Raw genomic sequence first — 24,989 nt, 5'->3', positions numbered from 1 at the left:
TTGAAAATCATTGGACTACCTGAAAACCATGACCAAAACAAGAGTTTAGACACCATCCTCCAAGAGATTGTGAGGGAAAATTGCCCTGATATTCTTGAAGCAGAAGCTAAAATAGAAATTGAAAAAATCCACCGATCACCTCCTGAAAGAGATCCCAAAAGGAAAACCTCCAGGAATATTATAGCCAAATTCCAGAACTCCCAGGTCAAGGAGAAAATATTGCAAGCAGCTAGAAAAAAGGAATTTAAATACTGTGGAGCTCCAATAAGGATAAAGCAAGATCTAGCAGCTTCTACATTAAAGGACCGGAGGGCATGGAATATGATATTCCAGAGGGCAAAGGAACTGGGACTACAGCCAAAAATCACGTACCCAGCAAAACTAAGCATCCTCTTTCAGAGGCAAACATGGAACTTCAAGGAGAAAGAAGACTTTCAGGCATTTGTTATGAAAAGACCTGAACTGAATAGAAAATTTGACTTTCAAATACAACACCCCGGAGAAGCATAAAAAGATAAACAGGAAAAAGACTTCATGAGGGATATTAAAAGATCAAACTGTTAACATTCCTATATGGGAAGATAATACAGAGGACACAGGTCTGAACTGAATACGAAGGGAAGTTATGTTTTGTTCTTTGTGGGATGTCTTAGGTATGGGGCCGGATTTGGGCTTGGGGCCTCCTGGGTCCAGGGCTGGTGCATTGTCCACTGTGCCACCTAACTAACCCATAATGACATCCTTAAAATAGGGTTGAGGTGTAGGAGAAATAGACTGGGGGAGGGGGAAGGGGAGAGATGGTCTGGGGAGAGGTTATTCATATGAAGGAAACAAGAAAAAAGCTTATGGAGGGGAGGGGAAGAGGGGGAAGGAATTGGGGAGTGATTGAACCTTAATATCATCAGAATTGACTCAAAGGACTAACATACATACTCAAGTGGGTATAGTAATATATTTTGCCCTGAGGGGGGGGAGGGAGATAAGGGGGGGGAGGGGAAGGAGGAAAGGGCAGATTCTGGGAGAGAGTAGTAAAAAGCAAAATACTTTCAAGGAAGGTGAAGACGTTCTGCATAACGGCACAAGTATGAAATATTGAATTGCTTGATTTCATAGAGAGGGTTGAGGAGAGAGGGAGGAAGAAAATTTGGAACATAGAATTAGCTCAAAGACCTTAAACTCATCAGAGTTGGCTCATGGAGGGAATAACATTCATACCCAGTTGGGAGGAGTAATCTATTTAACCTTACAGGAAAGTATGAGGGGAAGAGGATAAGGAAGGAAGGGTGGAAAAAAAGGGAGTGTAGAGCAGGGGAGGGGACAGTCAGAAGTAAAATACTTTTGAGGAGGAATAGTTTAAAAGAAGATGGAAAATAGAGTAAATATCATGGGAAGGGAATAGGATGGAGGGAAATAGTTATGATGACTTTGCTGGGCTAATACGAAGAAAATTCTTTGTCAAGTTTAAGGTACATTATTTAGGGTATGATGAACAGGATACTATTAGAACAACCTGGAAAGACCTACATGAACTGAAGCAGAGTGAAATGCACTGTATACAAAATAACAGCAATAGTGTAAAATGATCTGCTGGGAAGCATGTGGTTATTTTCAGCAAGGCAATGGTCCAATATAACCCTGAAGGACTATGAAAATGGCAACCCATCTACAGAGAAAGAAGTGATAGTATCTGAAATAGTTGGAAACACATTTTTTTTCTTTTCTCTTTTTTCTTTTTTGGTGAGGCAATTGGGGTTGGGTGGCTTGCCTGAGGTCAAGTGGCTGGTGGGTGTTGGGTGTGTGGGGCTGGATTTGGGCTCGGGTGCTCCTGGTTCCAGGGCCGGTGCTCTGTCCGCTGCGCCACCTAGCTGCCCCTGGAAACACATTTTTTAAAAAAATGTTTTTTTCTCTTTGACAATTCCTCAGTCTGAAGTTTTGGGAGTTTTTTGACTGTTTTTTCCTCACAACCTAGCTAATGTGGGAATGTTTTCCATGACTACTCATGTATAATTTATTTTGAAATGCTTGAGTTCTAGTGGGTGGGGGTGGGAATAGAGGAAGAGAAGTTGGAACATTTTTTTTAATTGATGTTAAAATTTGTTTTTACATATATTTTGGAAAATAAAATTCTATTCTAAAAAAAAAAAAAAAAAAAGAATGTTGCAGAGCCCCCAGACCAGAGGCAGCATGGTAATCCAGTTGGATTTAGCATCAGGGAGCTTTGCTCTTCACTACCCATGTCACTATGGGCAAGTCACTTACCCTCTATGGGCCTCAGTTTCTTCATCTGTAAAATGAGGAGGTTGGACTGGAGAACCTCTTTAAGTTATAAATATTATGATCTTCGTTTCCTTCCCCTAATCAATCCATAGCAGAGGGAGTGCGAAAGATAGGTTTCAAATGGACAGAGGTTTATTTTTAAGTCTCAAGTCTCAACTGCATAATGACAGTTTCCAGATTATGTATCCTCTTGCCCCAGGTAAGCAAGTATTTTAGATAATTTCTCCATTTTGGATAAATCAAACAGCAAGTGTTTTCAAGGGATCTATATGTACTAGGGGCTGAGGATACAAAGACAGTGTTCTTGGTGCCCAACCAAATAAAGGGCAGCTGAGTGGTGGAATGGATAGAGTGGTTAGCCTGAAGTCAGGAAGACTCATCTTCCTGAGTTCAAATCCAGTCTCAGACCCTTATTTTAGCTGTGTGACCCTGGGCAAATCACTTAACCCTGTTTGCCTCAGTTTCCTCATCTATAAAATAAACTGGAGAAGGAAATAACAAACTCAAGTATCTTTGCAAAGAAAACCCCAAAAGGAGTCAGACATGACTGAAACAACTGAACAACAAATGAATCAGCTCCTGAACTCAGTAAGCTTATATCTTAAGGTGGGTGGATGGGTGGAGGGAGGTAGGGGAAGAGATGGGAAACAACACACACACACACACACACACATATAAATTTGTATATATATATTATATATAAACACAAAATATACATAAGGTAAATAAAATTAAGCAGACAAAGGAGTCAGGAAAGACCTCATATAGGAAGAAAACAAGTAGTTACTATGTGCCAGGCACTGTGCTATGAGCTTTACAATTATTATGACATTACAAGTATGATCAACAACCTTGTCAAATAGTTGCTATTATTATTCCCATTTTATGGTTAAAGAAACTGAGGCAAACAGAGGTTAAGTGACTTGCCCAGCATCACACAGCTAGGAAGTATCTGAGGATAGATTTGAATTCAGGAATAGAGCACCTAGATGCCACCTGACTTATGAACAAAACTCAGACTTCCAAGAGATGGAGGTGATGAGGGATTCTAGCCTTGGCAGACAACCTGTGGCAAGGATAGAGAGGCAGGAGAAGAAATGCCAGGTATGGGGAGAACAAAGAGGAGTGATAGGTAAAATAACTGTGGAAACATAGGCCGGAAGGATTTTTATTTTATTCTAGAGGCAATAGGGAGTTACTGAAAGTTTTTGAGCAGAGGAGTGACCTGGTTAAATCTTTGTATTAAGACTCTCACTTTAGCAGTTGCAGAGTAGATATTGGAGACTAGGAGACACCAGATAGAGGAAGACCAATTAGGAAGCTGCTGTCCAGGTGAGAAGTGCTGAGGAACTAAAATAGTATGCTAGCCAAGTGAATAAAGATAAGGGGACAGAGGTAAGAGACATGGTAGAGATGGAGGTGGAGATTTGGCAGCTGATTGTCTACATGAGAGCTGGAAGCTAACTCATAGGTCATCTAATCCTACCTCTTCATTTGACAAACTAGAAGACTGAGGCTTAGGGACATGAAGTGATTTGTCCAAGGTCACACAGTTTGGCAGAGCTGGGATCTGCACTCAGGTCCTATTGCTCCCACATCAGGACTCTGTCCACTGTACCAAACTGAATCCCTGTGGTGTGATTGACTCCTAGATTGTGAATCTAGGTGTCTAGAAGGATAGTAGTGCCATCAATATGCAGCTGTGTGACTCAGTGGATAGAATGCTGGGCCTGGAGTCATAAGATCTGAGTTACCATCTGGCATTATTTATAAGCTGTGTGACCCTGAGCAAGTCATTTAACTTCTATCTGCCTGTTTCCTCAACTGTAAAGTGAGGATCAGTGTTGTCAGTTTCAAAGGAGATCATATTTAAAAGCACTCAGCAAAGTGCTTGGTATATAGTAGGCACTTAATAAATGCTTATTCTCTTCCCCTTCCTTTTCCTCAACAGAACTAAGAAAGTAAGGAAGAGCTCTAGAAATCATTTGAGGCTGAATACCCATTTACAGAAAGTAATGGAAGTAACCAGAGACAGCATAGTTAGTGAATAGAGAGGTTTCAAGTCCCCTCTATGATACATTCTGACTGTGTGACCCTGGGTAAGTCATTTAACCTCTTAGTATCCACAGGTAACTCTCTAAGACTATTCTCTGCAGAAGAGTTACATTGGTGGAAGACAATCAGTGGTACAAACCAATATGTAGGTATATGTTAGTAATCAACATGGTACGTTAGAAAATTGGAAGTGGCAAAACAATGGCCAAAATAGGCAAATTGGGAATTGACTCTGAATTTAATAATTATTGGGTGGGATGGAATGGATCTATATCCATGTCTACTGTATGGGGGAAGGGTAGTCAGGACTAGCAGTGGAAGTTGCTAGTGCTAAGAAATGGAGAATGAATAATCAACTCAGGGAGAATCAATAAAGTAACAACATGAATGCAACGTCAAGACTCTGGATTCCTATCAACAGGAAATACATTTGTTAATTAATAGCTATTTTTTTCTTTTCAATCAGTCACCAATGAACAAACATTTGTTAATCACCTGCTATGCACCAGGCACTGCATTAGAGGCACAAAGATAAAAATGAAACAATTCCTACCCTCAGGGAGCTTACATTCTATTGAGGGAGACAACATGTTTCCATATAATGGTTTTGTCGTTCAGTTTTGTCCAACTCTTCATAACCCCATTTGGGGCTTTCTTGGCCATGATACTGGAGTCATTTTCCATTTCTTTCTCCAGCTCATTTTACAAATAAGGAAACAGAGGCAAACAGGGTTAAGTGACTTGTCCAGGGTCGCACAGCAAGTAAGTGTCTGAGACCAACATTTGAACTCAGGAAGATAAGTCTTCCAGACTCCAGGCCCAGGGCATTCTATCTATGTGGCACCACCTAGCTGCCTTCCCATGTAATAAGTATACTTAGTTCCAAAAAATGGTTCTATCAAGATATTTCTCTCTACAAAGCTGACACGTTTAATGAAATGGGTTGACTTTATTCTGCTATTTTTCTGAAAACCTCAAGAGGGCATGAGTTTTATGTTTGATCAGTCCTACAGACAGTTGAAAACATCCTGAAGAGTATATATAGGCCAAGTCAGGATTAGAACCCAGAATTTTGAACCCGCACACTCTCTCTTCTTACTGCATAACAGGCTATTACTAGAATACTAGGATCTATAGTGTATCCAGAGTATTCATTATTGAGAGGTTTGAAGGCAAAATCTGGAAAGTGCAATTTATTGGCTGACTAATTTTAGATTTGCTTATTTTACCAGACCCCTGCTCTAACATATCCAGAGCTAGCTGGATACAATTTTCAATGTCAGCATTTATTCCTCAGAAATCAGCAAATGCTACAAATCAGGAATTGATTTATTGTTGTTGTTTTTAATAATTGTCTATATTTAAGAAAGTGATGAGGAACAGCTTCGTGTCACAGTGGATAGGGTTCTGGGCTTGGAGTTAGGAAGACCTGAGTTCAAATCTGGTCACAGACACTTACTAGCTGTGTGACCCTGGGCAAGTTACTTAACCCCGTTTGCCTCAGTTTCCTCATATGTCCAATGAGTTGGAGAAGGAAATGGCCAACCACTCTGATATCTTTGCCAAAAAAAACCCAAAACCCTAATGGGGTCACAAAGATTTTGATGTGACTGTAAACAACTAAACAAGATGATGACGGAGAAAATGTTAATAATGCAGATTAAACTTAAAAGTAGGCCATGTGGACTTTTTCTTTCTCAGAAAGTCGGTTAAACATTTACCAGCCCACTACTGCAAAATCTTCAAAGCAAAACGTCCCCCTCTTACTGAAATGAGCTTTCATGTAATAAATAAAGAATAGCAACAGCTGAGGTAAAGCTCAAGTCACATCCCTGGCTAACAAATACCATAAATTGCTGGGGGGAGGGTGCAGCCTTTTTTGGGGGGTGGGTGGAAGAAAATAGTGGAGTGAGTAATTACACGTTCTATTCATTACAAAGGGTTTTTTAGACTTGACTGAGTGTGACTTCCCAGACGTGCTTCCTTTGGTCTGTGATATCTTGAATGGAGCCAGCAGCTCAAAGTGTGGCAGATGCAATGCTAAGGATTGGAAAGGGCATCACAAACCTTGGCATTCCTCAAATGATCAGACCTTGTTTCTAAATGATGAGAATTATGACTTGCCAGCTGCAATTTATTCACATAAATCCTCACTGCTGAGTCTGTCTCTTTGCCTCATTTTCTATGTCTGTATCTCTCTGTAGCTCTTTCCTTTTTTTCTCCTCTTCCTTTCCTTCCTTCTTTTCCTTCCTTCCTCCCTTCCTTCCTCTTCCTCCTTCCCTTTCTTCTCTTTTCTTCTCTCCCCCCTCCCTCCTTCCCTTCTTCCTTCCTTCCTTTCCTTCTTTTATTATATTTCTAGTTTCTGAAAAAGGCAATGTCAATTCTTAAAATAGCTAAGATCCTCCTACAATGAAGTTTCTGGTTTTTTTCCAAATGCTAGTGAAATATTGACATTAAAGTTATAGAATACCAACAGCATGACAAAAAAGCATGTGTTCCCCCCTCCCCCCACTCCTGAGCTCCTATAGAGTTCTCTAAGAAGCCTGGCTACGCCTGCCAACAAAAGAGATGTGCAAACTCTCCCACAACACATTTCATTCTTCCTTTCCATTTAGAGCTTCTTTCTGACTCCCGAACAAAGGACAGAAACTACTGCTGCTGCTGCTGCTGCTGCTACTTCACCTTCTGAAAAGCACATTTTATCAGGCAAGTAGAAACTATATTCAGCTAACCTTTGGGGAGAACTCCAGCCAGTAAATGTCAATCGCTGGCTTAGCCCTTTCTCTCTCAGTCCTTCCTCTTCTCTCTGGTAGGTTATTTTTAGGAAGCCATACTTGGCATGTTATGACAAGGCATGTACAGAAAAGAGTGGCATGGGGCCGGAGTGGGGGTTGGGCAGTGAGAGCCAGCTGCAGTGTGGGAGGCAACCTGATTTGGCACTATTTTAGACAAATCAGTGACAAATATATTCAGTTTCTCTTCAGATCTTATATTAAAGAATTTTATGTTTGCAACACCAACCAAACTAACTAAAACCAGAGGGTATCTTTGAATCTCACTCTGTAAATTGCACATACTAGACATCTAAGAAATGTTTGTTGAATGAATGAATCGATGTCTCTCTCTCTCTCTCTCTCTCTCTCTCTCTCTCTCTCTCTGAGAGGATTATGTGACTTTGAATCCAGGTCTTCTGACTTCGAACCCTTTTTTCCTCTGGGAATTATTTCCTATTGAACTATAGCTTTCCCTGGGAGTGGTTGGTAACTAGCTTAGACCCTGGAAAGATTGTGAAGACAATTATGCCCATTTTTCTATTTGGGACTCCTCTCTTCAAATTCTCGATGTTCTCATTTTGTCTTTTGTAGAGGAGCCATCTTGTTCCCGCCCTAGGCAGGATTCCCAGAAACCTTTCCAGATAAATGAGTATAAGGCCCACCTTCTAGGAAAGAAGGGATGATGCCTACTCTTGGTTACTGCTTCCAACACTCAGCACACTGTCAGGTACTTTGTGGGGAGTCAATAAATGTATAGTGATTTGAAATGAACACAAATTATAAACATATCACTAGATCTTAGAGGAAAAGAAAGAGAATAAGCAAATAATACCTGTTTCTAGAGGCTAAAAAAGTATGTTGTTTAACCTAGTGTTAGTGGGGATGAAAAGTTGTAGAATTCTCTTCTATTAGATTGTGAGGTCTTTGAGGATGGGCACTGTCTTTTGTACCCCCTTTTATCACCAGTGCTTAGCACAATGCCTGACATATAGGTAAGCACTTAATGTTTATTGACTGGAAGACTTATCTTTGTGAATTCATATCTGGTCTCAGACACTTACTAGCTGTGTGACCCTAGGCAAGTGACTCAACCCTGTTTGCCTTAGTTCCCTTATCTGTAAAATGAACTGGAGAAGGAAAAGGGAAACTACATCAACTTCTTTGACAAGAAAATCTCAAATGGGGTCAGAAATAATTGGACAAGACTGAAACAACCACAGTCAAGTTACTTAATCTGTATCAACTTCAATTTTACCATCTATAAAATGAGGGGATTAGGTTACCTAAGGTCCTTTCTAGCCTTGACTTTGAGGAGAGTATCCATTTCTATAATTGGTAATAACAAGCTAAATGACCTATTTTGGAGTGGGTCTACTTTTTGTAGTAGCAAAAACTGGAGAGTATGAATCCCCATTGATTGGGGAATTAGACAAATTACAATTCATGATTGTAATGGAATATTATTGAGGTATAAGAAACAATGTATATGAATACAGAGAAGCATGGGAATACTTATATGAATTGATGCAAAATGAAGTAAGTAGAACCAGAAAAACAATATATACAATGACTACAACAATGTAAGTGGAAAGACACTCCTCATCCCAAATAAAAAAATGAATGTTATATAAATATTATGACCAAATTTGTTCCTAAAGAAGATATATAAGAATATACCTGGCTCCATTCTTTGCAAAGGTAGAAAAGGGCACTATGGGTACAGAATGCTGCCTATATCATCACTTAATTGATGTGTTTGGGTTTGGGGTTTTTTGGAACTGCTTTTGTCTTTATTTCTAAAAAACTCTTTGTTAAAAAGGATAACTCTTTGGTTGGGCGGAATATAATTGGTGATAAAGATGGCATAAAAATAAAATATATCAACAAAAAGCTTTCAAGTACTACCAATAACAGCAAAAATGAAATTAGTCTAACCATGATTAAAATAAAGGTTATATAGGTCCAGAGACCTTCTCCTTCCCCCAGGGACTCTGGGATCATACTGACCAGAATTAACTCTTGACCCCAAAGGGTTAATGTCTCTCTTTTAGATTGTGCCTTTACCTTGAGCATGGCAGGAAAATCTCTACATATTCTCATTTAGCTCATTTCCTGACGTGGGTAACTGGGCTTCCAGCTCCCACACAAGAATTCAATGTAGATATGGGTAACAAATATGGGTCAGCCTTTACTTTCATTCACCACAGGAAACACAGACAATACAAAGGATTCATGGGAGCCCATACACAAATACAGAAGCACAATATACTCAAATTGCCCATTAGATTCCCCTCAGAAAGTAAAGATTTTTTGGAGGCTTCTGAACAAATATTCCCCATTCACTTCAGACCTTAACTGTCCAAGTAACTAACAGCACTAGGAGGGCTGGCAAGGTCCAGATCTCTTTGAACTTAATATGCTAATAACTTTAGGCCTTCAGCTGCAAGGCAGTCTATTTCCTTCTCCAAGAAGCACAGTGTTAAGAAAATATTATTCATCTGGAAGATTGGCACCCAAATTCTTGAACTTGGGGATTCTCAAATTTGTGATTACCCATGAGATAACACCAGAATCTGGGAAAGTCTCTTCTCAGGAACTCTAGCTCTGGAAAAGAAAACAGAAAGGCAAAAGAAGGTGTTCATAAACTGGGGCTTGGGACATGTCATTTGTTTCTCCTTCAAGTCACTATTTTCTGCTCTTGAGAGTGGGGAGAGGAAGGAGAAAGGAAAAATCCTTCTTGCTAACCTCTAGAAGGAGGGTTAAGGGAGAGAAAGGTGAGCACTAGAAAGCCAGTGTACCTTCTTTTATTGACCATGGAATAGGACAACCCCTGAGTCATCCCCTCCCCCCATCCTTCTGGATCTCAGTCACCAATAAGACATACAATTGCTTAAACTATGCTAAAATCTCAACTGGTTGACTGGAAGATTCATCAGGTTCTCCCTCCCTCCCTTACAAAGAGAAGACATTTTAAGAACAAAAAGAAGTAGGCAGAAATGTTTAGAAAAGAGCTTTTAGGAAATATTAACAATTTCCATAGACTGCTTGCTAAAAATGCCAAAATCTGAATGACAACATGATTGTTTCTATTTTCGTGAGCATTGAAACATTGTCTTTTCTGGAAGAATGGTTGGAAACTACCAAACCAATGTTTGGTAGTTTAAACTTAAGATGCTTCAGAATCTCCATCAAGCAAACTGCTTAGTCAATGTTTATGCCCCTTTTTTGGTGAACAATTAAAAATATTTTCCCATGTGGCCTTTGAAAACTAAGACTTTTTAGGGTCTATAACTGAAATGGAATTGTAATGTCTGTGGAAGTAATAATAGCCTTGTAAATCTGGATACCTGCCTTGACTTGTCACATGACTTTGGATGGGAATTCTGCACAATATTAGCAGTTACCTTGCAGAGAATGTGTGAGCATGAGTGATAATGTAAATAAATATGAGATGCTTTGAGCTGCCTCAAAAAAGAAACTGTTTATCTTGTATCTAATGGAACCTACGTCCTTGGAGACCTTCAAGAATAGCATAGTCATTCATGCCTCTTTGAGAATTTAGGCACTTACGTTCTGAGGCAAAGGGACTCTTACAATTGTAGGAATGCTAGTGGGGTTTCATGGGAAAAAATGGTGGAGCTGTAGTTGGGAGAGACCTGGGTTTGAATCCTGCCTCTGGCACATGTCAACATGACTGTGCCACTTAGCTGAGCCTCAGTTCTCTCATGTGTAAAATGAAGATGATAATAATTTCTGTTCAGGGCATTCAAGACTCAAATGAGATAATGTAAATAAAATGCTTCACAAGCCTTCAAGCATTATGCAAATGCAAATTGTATTATTATTGCATCCACTTCTAGAATTCCCCATGGACCTTTTCTAATAGTTCTACAATGAGGTCTCTCATATTTCATTTATTTACTCATTTGTTTCTTAAGTATGACTGTGAAGAATCTTCAGTTATAGTCTTCAGTTTTTTAACAATGAGTGTTCTTTGGATCAAAGATCTTAACAGGGTTCCTTTTAGAGCCTTGGAACTGGAACTGGGAAGAAATGATTTCAAATCTAGCTCAGGCACTTAGTAGCAGTGTGACCCTGGGCAAATTACTTCCTCTGTGAAATGGGGATGATAGCCCCTACCTCCCAAAGTTGTTGAGAAGATCAAATGAATTAATATTTGTAAAACACTTAGCATAGTGCCTGCTACATAATAAGTGCTTGAGAAATACTTATTTCATTCCTTCCCTCATGATCTTACATAGACATCTATTATTTGCAAAGTATGTATTACCAACAACCAGAAAGCCATTCGACCTATTACCTTCACAATCACCTTTATTCTTTTTTATAAAAACATTGTCCATAATATTTTCTGCTCTTTTGTAATCTTTCCTCTTTGAGATATTTTGAGAACTGACATATGAATCCCTTTAAATGGTGTTTTTCTAGAACAGATTTCTTTTCTACTGTATTTGTATTTGCTCAGAACCAATTCTTTATGACTTCATTCTTTCATGTGTCTTTGTTATATTCTTTTTTCATTTTTTCTTTCTTTCCTTTTTTCTTTTCTTTTCTCTTTCTTTTTTTTTTTTTGGCAGGGCAACAAGAGTTAAGTGACTTTCCAGGGTCACACAGCTAGTAAGTGTCAAGTATCTGAGGCCAGCTTTGAACTCGGGTCATCCTGAATCCAGGGCTGGTGCTTTATTCACTGTGACACCTAGCTGCCCCTATCTTTGTTATTTTCTTGCAAGATCAGCTTCTGAGGTGGTAGAGTCCAAATGTGTTGTTTCCACTATTGTCATTGAAGAAAATAAATCACATTTTAAAATATTGGCAAACAGAACAAGAGGTCTCCGGAAAGGGGAGCAAAGGGTCTCATGATTGTAAAGAAAGGATAGCTGTTTCTTAATAAGACTGGAGAGTCTTCCTTCAAAAGTGACTTGTCTTTTTAAAAGGGGCATTGACCTCACTGATCCTCAGCCTCCCCTAGGTGGTAACTCCATAACATAGGACATATATTGATTTGTCACTTAATTGCATCCTCTTTACAGGAATGTTTGTGCATTTAGATCTGTTCCTAATAAAGCTTATACTTGTATGTTTATATCTTTATAGTTACTGTTAATAAATTTATTTTCCACTTATGGGAATGTTTTTTAAAATAAATTTTTTTTTTAGAATAACATTCTTTTTTTGTTTTTGTTTTGTATTATTGTTTTTTGTTTTTGCGGGGCAATGGGGGTTAAGTGACTTGCCCAGGGTCACACAGCTAGTATGTGTCAAGTGTCTGAGGCCGGATTTGAACTCAGGTACTCCTGAATCCAAGGCCAGTGCTTTATCCACTGTGCCACCTAGCTGCCCCCTAAAATAAATTTTTATGAATTTACATACTTGCACCGAAATTCCTAAAAAAATACACATGCTTTCAAGTCTTTATTAAATTTCTCTCCTCCTCCATTTCATAAGAATGATAGATTTAGAACTAGAAGAGACCTTAGAAATCATCCAGCCTCTCTCTTCTGTCCCCCACCCCCTGCCCCATCTCTCTTTCATAAAAGATGTCTCTTTAGGAGAAATGTGAAAATATATTGGGAAATGAAGATGATATAAAAAACCAAGAGATATTAGTAAAAGTTTTAAAAAAGAAAGTGAAAAAATGCTGGCAGATCTGTTCCATTTCATATTTGTGTTGTCCTGCTTTTATCCACAAATGATCTTGGGATGATCTAGTTTAATTGAGGCTATGCCAAATTCTCTGTGGGTTTGTCTTTCTGCCCCAATTACTTTTCACTATTTTTTGAGGTGACATTGGTTATATTCTTTCTTTCTTTCTTTCTTTCTTTCTTTCTTTCTTTCTTTCTTTCTTTCTTTCTTTCTTTCTTTCTTTCTTTCTTTCTTTCTTTCTTTCTTTCTTTCTTTCTTTCTTTCTTTCTTTCTTTCTTTCTTTCTTTCTTTCTTTCTTTCTTTCTTTCTTTCTTTCTTTCTTCCTTCCTTCCTTCCTTCCTTCCTTCCTTCCTTCCTTCCTTCCTTCCTTCCTTCCTTCCTTCCTTCCTTCCTTCCTTCCTTCTTTCCTTCCTTCCTTTCTTTCTGTGGGGCAATGAGGGTTAAGTGACTTGCCCAAAGTCACACAGCTGGTAAGTGTCAAGTGTCTGAGGCCGGATTTGAACTCAGATCCTCCTGAATCCAGGGCTGGTGCTTTATCCTCCATAACACCTAGCTGCCCCATAGTCTTTCTTTCTTTTCTTTTCTTTTTTTTTTTTTTTTTGCAGGGCAATGGGGGTTGTGACTTGCTCAGGGTCACACAGCTAGTAAGTGTCTAGTGTCTGAGGCTGGATTTGAACTCAGGTACTCCTGAATCCAGGGCCAACACTTTAACCACTGCGCCATCTAGCTGCCCCCCTATAGTCTTTCTTTTCTTTTCTTTTTTTTTAGTGAGGCAATTGGGGTTAAACGACTTGCCCAGGGTCATACAGCTACTAAGTGTCAAATGTCTGAGGTCAGATTTGAACTCAGGTCCTCCTGAATCCAGGGCCAGTGCTCTATCCACTGCACCACCTAGCTGCCCCCCCCCCCAGTCTTTCAAAAAAAATTGTTTTTTTTTTTACCTCTATTTGCAAATAGGCTTATACTCTAAACCAAGCTGGTCATTGGCTGACATGTCTCTCTGTTTAGCAAACAGATTAAGTGTTTTCAAATTGAGGTATTTTGGGGTCCTTTCCTTCTCTTTTCCATCACTGTCACCACTAAGATGGAAGTGGAAAGTGGTCACAAAAATTGATGGCCAATTTGTTTTTAGTCCATTTCATGGACAGCCATGGTAAAAGAAAGGTACCTATCACCTATTAGCTATTAGTTATACAAAGGCAAAAAAATTAATCTCTTCTACCTTTAAGATTCTATAACATTTTTGAAAGATTTCCACTGAAGACTGGGATCTCAATTATATGTACCACTGTAACGATTGGAATAACGCCACCTGCTGGATACTTACTGTAGAAGAGTTCTGCCCATGAAGCGAAGGTCTTTGAGGGCAAGACCAGGAGTCTTTTCTTTGGTATCAGGAAGTGACGCGAACTAGTGGGAGGAGGAAGGAGGAGACTGGGGGCTCTTTCCTGAGGACGCTGGCGGAGAAGGGAGCTAGAAATGTGCTCTCCCTTTAATAGATAGGAATCTAGGCCTTTCTCTCTCTCTTTACCAAATTCTTATTCTCCTTAATAAATGCTTAAAAGTCTAACTCTTGCTAAAGCTTGTAATTGATTGGCGACCACTCATTAAATATTTTAGACAGACTAGCTAGAATTTTAGCCCTTAACACCACTCACTTATGTGAAATTCCTCGTTCCCTAGAGACACCAGATAAAGAAAATGTTTCTGTGTCTCGTTTTGATAAGAATGATATTTAACAACAGAAACTAAATGAAGTGGAAGGAGAGTACATAGCTTGAGATCATAGATCTCTCTTCTCTGTTTTTTGTTTTTTTTTTGCTGGGGGCAATGGGGGTTAAGTGACTTGCCCAAGGTCACATAGCTAGTAAGTGTCAAGTGTCTAAGGTCAGATTAGAACTCAGGTCCTCCTGAATCCAGGGCCATGCTTTATCCACTGCGCCACCTAGCTGCCCTTCGACTCTCTCCTCTTAACTAAGCTAGGTTTAGCGGCTAGCAGGTATAGTCTCTCTCCAGAGCTAGGTTTAAAGCCTTCCTAGTTTGGTGGAATCTACCAGAGCGTGTTATCTGTTGGCATAGCATCTCAGAATTCATGGTTACACCCCACTCACCCCCAAGTTGAAGTGAAGCCTTCAAGTCTTTTGTAGGTCTTTGGTAGAGGTTTAAGACCATAGCTGGGAGGTAATGTTCACACTGTTGTCCTCCTCTGGACCATCCTCATTGAAAAGTAATGTAGGGGCAGCTAGGTGGTGCAGTAGATAAAGCACTGGCCCTGAAGTCAGGAGTACCGAGTTCAAATCCGGCCTCAGACACTTAACACTTACTAGCTGTGTGACTCTGGGCAAGTCACTTAACCCCAATTGCCTCACTAAGAAAAGTAACTACTTTCTTTCTCTTCCCTTCCTTATATGGCCTCATTATGCTTGAGTAATTTCCTACCTAGAACTTTTGCTTGGCTGCCTAGCCTGCTCCAGCTCCTCCTGGAGAGATTCACCCATTGTCATCAATTGTCAGGGTGACAGTAGTCTTGACAGTCAATGTTATTTATTCACTGACTTAAATTCCATCTTACTATTCTCCTGTGACTCTCTTAGCAGGCTTCTCATAGTATTTAGAGGGCCAATTGCTATTTAAATTCATTTAACAAAATTAGGTCAAAGGAAAAACAGAACGAATTAAATAACTTTAATAGGATTTCCTGGCTAAGGCTAAAGATAATCCTTTCTGTTATCACCTGCCTCCAGCCCAGTTTTCTCCATGCTATTTCTGAAATTGTTCTATTTTCCTCTCAAGCCAATTTCTCTTTCAGCAGCTTTGGCCAAGATACCTTCTTTAGCCAAGTATTGAAGTTAGTGAAGTGCTTTAAAAGCTAAGCAGAGGAGTTTATATTAGATCCTAGGGAAAATAAGGAGCCTCTGGACTTTCATGAGTTGGGCTGTAATAGGGTCAGATCTGACCTTAAGGAAAATCACTTTGGCTAGCTAAGTGGATTGGAGGGGGAAGAGACCAATTCAGAGACCATTGCAATGGTCTAGGTTAGAGGTGATGAAGGTCTGAATTAAGGTGGTGGTTAAACGAGTAGAAAGAAGTAATTGGATGTGAGAGATGTGGGGGTAGACACATCAAAATTTGGTAATTAATTGGTTATGTAGCATGATAATGAGGAGTAAACCAGAATGACAATCAGGGAGCCTAAAAGCCCAAGCTTTTTTTATTCAAGAATGAAAATTCCAGAGGGTAGGAGGTGGAACACGGGTTGGGTAGGATTGAGAAGAATAAGAATGAGAGAATGGGAGGTGGGAACTGGGGACAGTTTACTCCAGGCAGTGTTGATTAAATAACACAGGGATTTGGAAGAGTTGAACAAGTGGTGGGAGCTATCAGATGAATGATACTAATAGTCTTCATTGTTCTGTTATGGGAAAAAAGGCAGGAACATTGGCTGGGTCTTGGTTACCACCTTCACATCTGGTTCACACTGGGTGGTTGGGGAGGGCAGTGTTATAAAGGAAATGCTGGTGGTTGTGGTAGTGGAGAAGGGGGATAGATGAGAGGGATGTTGTAGAGTTGACAGCTGATTGGGTGTGAAGGAAAGGGAAATACTGAAAAGTTTGGATGACTTGACATTGTTAACCTGGGTACCTGGAAGGCTGTTGGTATCTGTGACATAAACAGGGGAGTCTGGAAGAAGGGGAGGTTTGAGGGAGGGATAATGAGTTCTGCTTGATATAATTCCCCATATCAATCAATTCCAGTGGTTCCCTCTTACCTCTAGGATCAAAAATAAAGTCTTCTGTTTAGGTTTTACAACCCTTCATAATTTTGGCCTAATCTATCTTTTTAACCTCAGTAGGAATTATCCCCACTTCATAACTCTGTAATTGAACCAGATTGGCCTTCCCTCTGTTCCACACATGACACTCTTTCTTTCTTGAATCTCCATACCTTTGCAATGGCCATTCACTATGCCTAGAATGCAGTTCCTCCTTAAATTCTCCTCATAGAGTCCCCCTCTTCCTTCAAGCTGCGGTTCAAGAATCACTTTTTATATGAAATCTTTCCTGTTTTTCCGACATGGTAATACCTTCCTCTAAAACTACCTCGTATTTAACTACTTTGTATTTATGTGTGTTTCTCTTTATATTTTTTATGTATATACATATATATGTGTATACTTATTGTCTCTTCAAGGAAAATGCAATACCTTGTAGGTAGGGATTATTTCATTCTTTGTATTTCTCTTCTTAGCACCTATAATGGTGCCTGGTACATAGTAGTGGTTTAATAAATGCTTGTTGAGTGTGTTCTTTTCCACATGTTGAAATTAGGGACTTATAGGATATCCACTTGAAATATCTGTGAGGTAGTTTGTGATGAAGAATTAGAGCCTATAAGAGAGACTAGTGTACTGGGGGGAAATGGGGTATGGGTTTGGTTAGGGGTTAGGGTTCTTAGGAATTCCTCATTAAAGAATTACACCCTCTTGCACACAAAAGTAGTTCAAATAAGGTGGTAGTTTATTTAGGGGCAAGGGAAGGGAAGGGGGGAGGGAAGGGAAACCATGAAAGAAATCCTTAGACTTCTCATGGGGAGATAGGCACAAAGCACATGGCTCAGAGGTACCAATCTCCTCTAGCAGGAGACTGGAAGGTACTTTTATAGAGGACTGATGGGGGTGGACCATCTGCCTGTGGAAAGTTCCTTTAGTGAGGGAGGACCATCCCCCACTGGCAGTGACTGGAGGAATTGGGTGAGGGGTGGCTATGGATCACTCTTCAGGACACAAAGGCCACAGTCACACCCAAATTTATCTCCCCAGGGGTAAGGGAGACCAGAATGAAGGGTGGGAATCCAAAGCTAGCTCAGTCCGATTTGGTTCCGCTAATCTATCTAGGAATTATTTGTCCTCTGGTTTAGTTTCTCAAGGAGAAGATTCCTTGATGTGCCCCAGAGAACTTCTGGGGTGCTCTGCACCCCATGACACTAGCACTAGATACATAGATTTGTGAGTCATTTGCATATGATTGATAATTGAACTTATATTGGTTCTGATGATGACATCAAGAGAGAAAATGTAGAGATAAAGGAACCCTGGGGTATATACACATTTAGGGGGTGAATGGTAGCTGATGATCCAGCAAAGGAGACTTAGAAGGAGCAGCCCCACATAGGCAGTAGTGTTTGAGATGAGCTCAGCAGCACAGATGAGGAAGAAGAATATTCCAAGAATGGACTTTTAGGATGATGTATATCACAAAATACAGCACATTTATGTATTTAACTGAATACAATGACATTCAGTCAAAGTTATAATTTCCAATTTGGGTACTACTCTCCTGGATCAGCCATTAACAACTGAAATAACTTCATTTTCTTATAAATGGCATTCTGAATCTCTCAGAATGCAAAGTGATCTTGCCGACAGATCTGCTTATTGAAATTTTTTTTTTTAATAAAATGTACCCATGACTTGAATTTGCAAAGTGCTATTCTTAATTCTTTTCCTCTGAGCTTTTTAACTGAAGAGTGTTTAAGAAGTATGATCATCACTGAGGGAAAAACCACATTTCCTCAGACAAGGCTAGAAAGGTTGGTAATTATCAGCAGGATAGAGGAACTCAGCAGCCTCCACATAGAAGGAAAAGCAACCTTGAAAGCCATCTCAAGCTCCTGCCAGAGCTGAACTCATGGTGCTTATCAGTCAGCACATTTTGAAAGGCTAGCACTTAAATCCAAGGTGAATGCCATCCAGATAAATGGACGATCATCTGTAAATGAGAGGGACCTGGGAAGCAGTTCACAAAGGGTTACAGAGGTGAGAGCCAGACCCATAATAGAGTCTATAAGGGATAAAGATAGCAATTTAGGATTTCCATCTGAATGTTTGAGTCTGATGGATTCTCCTTTCTTTCTATTTGGTGACCTCTAAGGGAGAAAGACAGAGATTGGTTGTCTTGGCAACTTGCTTTTGGTCTACAGGCCTCTTTTACTTCTTTCACTAACTTGTTTATCATTCATGCACCTATTCATCCACAGATTGTTATTGGGGCCCCATTACATGCAAGGCAATAAAAATCATGATATGATCATCAAAAACAAAGGTCCTTCATCACTCCTGAAGGTGGGTATAAAGAAATGATACCTTCTCTAAAACTGTTAGAGAAAGGGAGGGGAAAATAATATCACATTCACTGTCAACTTTTACTTTATCCCTTTTCTGAGCAAGGAAGAAGAGAAAGAGTGGACTGATATAGGGAGAAAGCATGTGGGTCCTTAGGATTCCTCTGTAAAGGATCACACTCTTGAGCAAGTCCTATTTAGGAATAAAAGAACAGGTTTATTGGGGTACAAGAGAAACTGGCCAGGAGGAAGGTTTAAAAAAAATGCTTTCCTCCCCAACTAGCTTGGGGAGCGCTCTTTCATAGAGCCAAGATGGCGTGGGTAAAATGTCCCTTATTGGGTGGTGGGTTGGCATAGTTTGATGATGGGCCGTGAGCAATCTGAGATGTCCGAGCAGTCTGCTGGTGGGCCGTTCCTGGTTCCTCTCCTGGTATAGCCACACCCTCATCCAGGTGGTGAGGGGGACTGGAATGTAGGGTGGTGGTCCTGGAGCTTGCTCAGTTTGATTGGTGCTGTTTATCTCTTTTGGATGTGTCTGTCCTTGGTTGAGCTCAAGGAGAGGCCTCCTTGATCTCAGAGGAAAACTCCTGGGGTTTCAAGGAAAAAGTTCCTGGACCTCCCCAGACAACTTCTGGGGCAACCAGGGCCCATAATCCTCCCATAACAGGATGGTCTCTTGAAAGTCTCTCTAGAAACAGAACAATAATTTATCCATTCATGTATTCATTCAGCAAGTTTTATTGAGTACCTACTGTGTGCAATGTACCACAGTTGGTCCTAGTGAAAGTACAAAATGCATTACAGAATCACAGAATTTTAAAAGTGGAAGGAACCTCAGAAACCATTTAGTCCAACTCAAACCAGAAAAGAATCCCCACTATAACATACCAGACAAGTAGTCATCCAGCTTCTATGTGATGACCTCCAATGAGAAGGATCTCACTAACTCCCCTCCCCCCAAAACCATAAATTCCTTTAAATAAAGGAGTGCATATTTTTTGTCTTTATGTCCTCAGCACCTAGAACAGTGCCTAGGGCACAGTAAGTAATGCTTGTTGATTAATTTCTTTCTTGCCTCAGATACTTACTGGCTGTGTAGTCTTGGGCAAATCACTTAACCTCTCTGTGTCTCAGTGTCTTCCCTTGTAAAATGGGGGAGATGTATTCAAGGGCCTCTAATACTCTTCCAACCATAGCATTTCTTTCTTTCTTTTTTTGTTTTTTGTTTTGCAGGGCAATGAGGGTTAAGTGACTTGCCCAAGGTCACACAGCCAGTAAGTGTCAACTGTCTGAGGCAGGATTTGAACTCAGGACCTTCTGAATCCAGGGCCAGTGCTTTATCCACTGCGCCACCTAGCTGCCCCCCGTAGCATTTCTTGATCCTATTATGGATGCCAGTAATTTATATTTATAATATTACTTGCCCTTGTTTCTAACCCCTACATGTCACTTAAAAATAATTTTGTTGATATCTTTTGTTTTTACATCACATACATTTCTCAATGCCTTATAACAAAGGATAAAAGAAGGGAGGAGGAAGGACCAGCTCAGCACAAGTTAACATGTTAAAAAAAAATTAAAAAGGCTGATATAATATGAAATTGTACTTCGTTTCTAAAAACTAAGTCAGTTGATGAGTCCCTGGTTGAAGCTCATTACCACTAAAAAGTATCCCATGTTTGTCTCTCTAGTCCACTTTCTTCCTCATCAGAATAATGTGCTTCTGTGTTGCTAAAATTTTGTTCTTAAGAACATCTTAACCCTATTAGGACAAATTATCCTATAGAATTTTTGGCCATGTATTCCCAGCTATCCTTTCTTTGAATTATTAAATCTGTAGTCTCTCAAAAACAAGGCTGTTTTTTACTACTCTCTCCCAGAATCTGCCCTTCCCTCCTTCCCCTCCCCCCCCTTATCTCCCTCCCCTCCCTCAGGGCAAAATATATTACTATACCCACTTGAGTATGTATGTTAGTCCTTCTTTGAGTCAATTCTGATGATATTAAGGTTCAATCACTCCCCAATTCCTTCCCCCTCTTCCCCTCCCCTCCATAAGCTTTTTTCTTGTTTCCTTCATATGAATAACCTCTCCCCAGACCATCTCTCCCCTTCCCCCTCCCCCAGTCTATTTCTCCTACACCTCAACCCTATTTTAAGGATGTCATTATGGGTTAGTTAGGTGGCACAGTGGACAATGCACCAGCCCTGGACCCAGGAGGCCCCAAGCCCAAATCCGGCCCCATACATAAGACACCCCACAAAGAACAAAACATAACTTCCCTTCGTATTCAGTTCAGACCTGTGTCTTTTGTATTATCTTCCCATATAGGAATGTTAACAGTTTGATCTTTTAATATCCCTCATGAAGTCTTTTTCCTGTTTATCTTTTTATGCTTCTCTGGGGTGTTGTATTTGACAGTCAAATTTTCTATTCAGTTCAGGTCTTTTCATAACAAATGCCTGAAAGTCTTCTTTCTCCTTGAAGTTCCATGTTTGCCTCTGAAAGAGGATGCTTAGTTTTGCTGGGTACGTGATTTTTGGCTGTAGTCCCAGTTCCTTTGCCCTCTGGAATATCATATTCCATGCCCTCCGGTCCTTTAATGTAGAAGCTGCTAGATCTTGCTTTATCCTTATTGGAGCTCCACAGTATTTAAATTCCTTTTTTCTAGCTGCTTGCAATATTTTCTCCTTGACCTGGGGCAGATTCTGGGAGAGAGTAGTAAAAAGCAAAATACTTTCAAGGAAGGTGAAGACGTTCTGCATAATGGCACAAGTATGAAATATTGAATTGCTTGATTTCATAGGGAGGGTTGAGGAGAGAGGGAGGAAGAAAATTTGGAACATAGAATTAGCTCAAAGACCTTAAACTCATCAGAGTTGGCTCATGGAGGGAATAACATTCACACCCAGTTGGGAGGAGTAATCTATTTAACCTTACAGGAAAGTATGAGGGGAAGAGGATAAGGAAGGAAGGGTGGAAAGAAAGGGAGTGTAGAGTAGGGGAGGGGACAGTCAGAAGTAAAATACTTTTGAGGAGGAATAGTTTAAAAGAAGATGGAAAATAGAGTAAATATCATGGGAAGGGAATAGGATGGAGGGAAATAGTTATGATGACTTTGCTGGGCTAATACGAAGAAAATTCTTTGTCAAGTTTAAGGTACATTATTTAGGGTATGATGAACAGGATACTATTAGAAAAACCTGGAAAGACCTACATGAACTGAAGCAGAGTGAAATGCACTGTATACAAAATAACAGCAATAGTGTAAAATGATCTGCTGGGAAGCATGTGGTTATTTTCAGCAAGGCAATGGTCCAATATAACCCTGAAGGACTATGAAAATGGCAACCCATCTACAGAGAAAGAAGTGATAGTATCTGAAATAGTTGGAAACACATTTTTTTTCTTTTCTCTTTTTTTTTTTCTTTTTTGGTGAGGCAATTGGGGTTGGGTGGCTTGCCTGGGGTCATGTGGCTGGTGGGTGCTGGGTGTGTGGGGCCGGATTTGGGCTCGGGTGCTCCTGGTTCCAGGGCCGGTGCTCTGTCCGCTGCACCACCTAGCTGCCCCTGGAAACACATTTTTTAAAAAAAATGTTTTTTCTCTTTGACAATTCCTCAGTCTGAAGTTTTGGGAATTTTTTTTGACTGTTTTTTCCTCACAACCTAGCTAATGTGGGAATGTTTTCCATGACTACTCATGTATAAGTTATTTTGAAATGCTTGAGTTCTAGTGGGTGGGGGTGGGAATAGAGGAGGAAGAGAAGTTGGAACAATTTTTTTTTTAAATTGATGTTAAAATTTGTTTTTACATATATTTTGGAAAATAAAATTCTATTCTTAAAAAAACAAAACAAAACAAACAAAAAAAAAACAAGGCTGTATGTCATAATGACAGACTTTCTCTTCCTTTGCTATCATAGACTCTAAAGTTAAGTAGACATTTCCACTCAGAGTTTTCATTATTTGTATATCAGTAACCACTTCCTTTTTTATGGTCAGTATTAGAACCAGAACAGGAGTCCTTTTTGTTATTTGTTCACCTTTTAAAGAATGGAATTATCATTATGGAAAGTCAATAATAATTCATTGCCACTTTACTTTTAGCAGAAAACTCCAGTTTATTTCTGGATAGTTGAATTTTCTATCATTATGTCTCCTTGACAGGTTTGTGATGAACTTCTTACATGATCCATTTTTTTTTTCCTTCAGGTGGTCTATAATAAACTTCTTGTTGTTCATCCTTGGTTTCTGAAGAGGACTGATGACACCATGGGGTGATATCTTGACCTGCGTGTCAACGAGACAGAGTTGTACAAGGTCATCGGTCTCCCTCTCTCTTGCATAGTCATCAGAGTCCAGTGGCAAGACAAAAGTCAGGACAACTGTCAATGGCCCGAGATGTAGTGGATGACCTTGGCACCTCTGACCAAGCTCTAAGTGCTCCGCACTGCCTGCTTCAGCTGCTTCTTCATGGTTGTTGGAATAAATTGTTCTCGTCTGCCCATTCCATTCCCATGCTTTGGTAGACATTCCCCTAACTCATCAAGAAGCTGTATAATAAACCATTCACAGCACCATTCATTTCGGTTTCTCTCTCCATTAATTGTCACCTAAATGCTCTCCACCATGCTTCCCCCTTCTCGTCTGACCCTTTTCTCAAGTGAGCAACTGTTGCTAATAAAGACTATCACTCCACTGTCCTAAAGCATATTCTCCTCTAACCACATTCCAGTCTTAAGTTACATCTCATCATGTCTCTGAAATGCTTGAGGGAACATTTACATCCTCATAATGAGATAGAGGTAGAGGTAGAGACCTCACCATTTTGCCCATATTCTGGCATTTGTGAATAGTCATTTGAAACAACTCTTTTTAATTTCTATCCTCCATCTCAGATTTTATTTGCTAAGAAACTGTTACTTTCCATTAGTTTTCTTCTTCCTATGCTATACTTTTTATTTTCAGTGGCATTGTTCTTGGCTCATTTATGTGGGTCATTTTCTCCTTCCCTCTCAATTTCTTCTTCTTCTTTTTTTTTGTGTGTGTGTGTGGGTTTTTTTTTTTTTACTTTTTTATTTTTTGTAAGGCAATTGGGGTTAAGTGACTTGCCCAGGGTCACACAGCTAGTAAGTGTTAAGTGTCTGAGGCCGGATTTGAACTCAGGTACTCCTGGATCGAGGGCTGGTGCTTTATCCACTGCGCCATCTAGCTGCCCCTCTCCATTTCTTCTTTAAGAAGGGGGCAGGGCAGAAAAATTTGGAACTCAAAATCTTAGAAAAATGAATGTTGAAAACCATATTTTCATGTAATTGCAGAAAAATATTATTTAGATTAAAAAAGAAAAAGACAAGTTAAATACAACAATAAAAAAAGAAGCTCTCATTCAAATTAGGAAGCCCAAGGACAAATCAATTATTTTATTGGCCTTCATAAGGTGCATTTTATCCCTAACCATTCTACCTATAATCCAGAAAGACAAATCCCACTCTCAGACATCATTTGTCTAATCGGAAAATGGTGTTCACTTCTCAAATCCATGTTTCTCTTATGAAACACCTATATTTAATTAATTAGTAATAATGATGAAGCCACCACCCATCTCCTAATGTCTTCATATTCTTTTTGTTTTGTGTGTGTATGTGTGTGTATGTGTGTTGTTTTGTTTTGTTGTTTTTTTTTTGTGGGGCAATGACTTTCCATGGGTCACACAACTAGTAAGTGTCAAGTGTCTGAGGTCAGATTTGAACTCAGGTCCTCCTGAATCCAGGGCTGGTTCTTTATCCACTGCCTCACCTAACTGCCCCAGTGTCTTCATATTCTTGACAAGGATTTCATAGTCCTTAGCCATATCTTCTAGTTTTCTTCTAGTGGTGTTGTTTGTTCTTCTGGGAATTACTAGAAGCAGATAATGCTTTCAGGTTTGAATAGTCTTGGGAAGCTTTCTATTACACCCCAGATACATATTTTGTGAAGATATCATATCACCCTATTCCTTCAAAATATCCTTTTTATCAACATATTCTTTCATTGCTTTGATTCATTTTTCAGCATGTACTTATCCAGCAAGCACTTATAGAATGCCTAATATGTGCATCAGGT

At 39.7% G+C, this 24,989-nt stretch overlaps 1 long non-coding RNA gene across 1 annotated transcript; it reads left to right on the top strand.

Moving 5' to 3' along the window:
• The first annotated feature begins 7,705 nt into the window (after positions 1–7,705).
• Positions 7,706–23,499, top strand: LOC122755623. The gene is made up of 3 exons (XR_006356397.1): positions 7,706–7,833; positions 18,807–18,891; positions 23,100–23,499. It is a non-coding gene; the product is annotated as an uncharacterized LOC122755623 (long non-coding RNA).
• The last annotated feature ends 1,490 nt before the right edge of the window (positions 23,500–24,989 follow it).

The sequence above is a fragment of the Dromiciops gliroides genome, chromosome 4 (genome assembly GCF_019393635.1).
Source record: "Dromiciops gliroides isolate mDroGli1 chromosome 4, mDroGli1.pri, whole genome shotgun sequence".
NCBI lineage: Eukaryota > Metazoa > Chordata > Mammalia > Microbiotheria > Microbiotheriidae > Dromiciops > Dromiciops gliroides.
Note: the sequence above shows the minus strand (reverse complement) of the source record. Positions and strands in the feature narration are given on the sequence as shown.